Genomic DNA, 2,500 nt, shown 5'->3' with positions numbered 1-2,500 from the left:
TGCGCCTTAACCTAACCCACGTTGCGCCCTAACCTAACCCACGTTGCGCCCTAACCTAACCTACGTTGCGCCCTAACCTAACCTACGTTGCGCCCTAACCTAACCTACGTTGCGCCCTAACCTAACCTACGTTGCGCCCTAACCTAACCTACGTTGCGCCCTAACCTAACCTACGTTGCGCCCTAACCTAACCTACGTTGGGCCCTAACCTAACCCACGTTGCGCCCTAACCTAACCCACGTTGCGCCCTAACCTAACCCACGTTGCGCCCAAACCTAACCCACGTTGCGCCCTAACCTAACCCACGTTGCGCCCTAACCTAACCTACGTTGCGCCCTAACCTAACCTACGTTGCGCCCTAACCTAACCTACGTTGCGCCCTAACCTAACCTACGTTGCGCCCTAACCTAACCTACGTTGCGCCCTAACCTAACCTACGTTGCGCCCTAACCTAACCTACGTTGGGCCCTAACCTAACCCACGTTGCGCCCTAACCTAACCCACGTTGCGCCCTAACCTAACCCACGTTGCGCCCAAACCTAACCCACGTTGCGCCCTAACCTAACCCACGTTGCGCCCTAACCTAACCCACGTTGCGCCTTAACCTGCCCTGTAATTGTTAGTTATATGAATCTAGGAATTCGTGTAGCGTTGCCTAATTGCAACCATCTCAACATAGTTCACTTCGCGCACACTGTGGTGTTCTGCGTATTGATTCATTTTACGGTGCGTACCCTCACATCTTGCGAGTGTTGCTTACTTTCCACATGGTCCCGCTATCCACTGTATTGTGTACTGCAATAGGACGTATATCGCCCCCGCCCCCCCCCCCCCCTCCCCTCCTGTCACCTCTAGCTCGTCGGTCAGGAGTTCGCGTGTTGAATGCGCTTCGCAGCTGTGCAATGGCATTCGCATACGTACGCTGGCCACCTTCCACGTGTTCTTTCGTGCACACGTCGCAGCGTGTATGTATGCTGATGGAGTGCGTCGTGACACACAACATCCAGGCATGCAAGACTCGTAGAAGTCGCAAATGTAGATGGATGTCTACGTTTGCTGCCCAAGTTACGCAAATGAACTGGAAATCCGTTGTTGCGCGGTTGTTCGCGCTGGAGGTGAATCGTTGATATCGACGATCGGTACAGGTATTAACCGGTTGCTTCAGCGACACCCGTCATACCCACGAACGTGAGTGGGCATGTGGGTATGAAGCGATACGCGGCGGTGGCTGGGTGGGACCGTCCCCGGCCGGTGAGGGGGGGGCGCCCGGCGTGCTGGCCGCGCGCTGCGTGGGCGCACGCGCGGCAGCCGGCTGGTGGGGGCGCCCAGTGGCAGGCGCGCCGGCTGACGGAGGCGGCAGGCGGCGCATCTGCGTGCCGGCGCACCCAGCGCGCGGCGCCGTGCGGCCAAAGTGGGTCCTCCCGGGCCCGGTGCGAAGCGCGGTGGACATCTGCAGTGTGCTGGTCCGATTGAGGACTGTGTGCGTTGAGGATGCGCCGCCGCCCGGCACTCGGCGCCGCGACGCCGTCTGCTGCTCGGTCGCCCCCGCGGTTCTCGCAGGTGGTTTGTATCGCAGCTGTGCGGATGTGTTGGCGCGTGCGCTGTGCTGGGAGAGTTCGCTTTGGCACCCAAGTGGGGCTCTGCCCCTCTGTGGCGCTGGCGTTGGAGCTGCCCGGTCACTGTTTGTGGCCGCGTGTTGTCTCCCGCCGGCAACACCACGACAGCACGCTCCCGGGCCTCTGTCGGCAGCGGCAAGCTCAGTTGGGAGCACGGGTGGTCGCACTGAAAGCGTCTACTCGCCTATCTCCGGGCGATTGCGCCTCTCTCGAACCCGACCAAGTACTTAGGACGGCGCTGCGCGCCGCCGGGACCTGAGAGGGTTTCGAGGTGTATCGTGCAGGGGAGCCCAGCCTCCTCCTGTTTGCAGAATAATTGAGCGGACGCTTGCGTGTTCGCGCGGGCCCCCGGGACACACTCCCGGGCGGCCGGCTGCTCAGCTCTAGTTGACGCAGCTCCCTGGTTGATCCTGCCAGTAGTCATATGCTTGTCTCAAAGATTAAGCCATGCATGTCTCAGTACAAGCCGCATTAAGGTGAAACCGCGAATGGCTCATTAAATCAGTTATGGTTCCTTAGATCGTACCCACGTTACTTGGATAACTGTGGTAATTCTAGAGCTAATACATGCAAACAGAGTCCCGACCAGAGATGGAAGGGACGCTTTTATTAGATCAAAACCAATCGGTCGGCTCGTCCGGTCCGTTTGCCTTGGTGACTCTGAATAACTTTGGGCTGATCGCACGGTCTTCGTACCGGCGACGCATCTTTCAAATGTCTGCCTTATCAACTGTCGATGGTAGGTTCTGCGCCTACCATGGTTGTAACGGGTAACGGGGAATCAGGGTTCGATTCCGGAGAGGGAGCCTGAGAAACGGCTACCACATCCAAGGAAGGCAGCAGGCGCGCAAATTACCCACTCCCGGCACGGGGAGGTAGTGACG

At 58.8% G+C, this 2,500-nt stretch overlaps 1 non-coding gene across 1 annotated transcript in view; it reads left to right on the top strand.

Moving 5' to 3' along the window:
- The first annotated feature begins 2,013 nt into the window (after positions 1-2,013).
- LOC126196990 (small subunit ribosomal RNA) overlaps positions 2,014-2,500 on the top strand; it is a 1,909-nt gene continuing 1,422 nt past the window's right edge. Inside the window, exon 1 of the ribosomal RNA XR_007539404.1 lies at positions 2,014-2,500. This exon is cut by the window's right edge and continues 1,422 nt beyond it. This is a non-coding gene — a ribosomal RNA (small subunit ribosomal RNA).

Source organism: Schistocerca nitens, chromosome 7 (assembly GCF_023898315.1).
Source record: "Schistocerca nitens isolate TAMUIC-IGC-003100 chromosome 7, iqSchNite1.1, whole genome shotgun sequence".
NCBI classification, from domain to species: domain Eukaryota; kingdom Metazoa; phylum Arthropoda; class Insecta; order Orthoptera; family Acrididae; genus Schistocerca; species Schistocerca nitens.
This window is presented reverse-complemented; position numbering and strand designations above follow the sequence as displayed.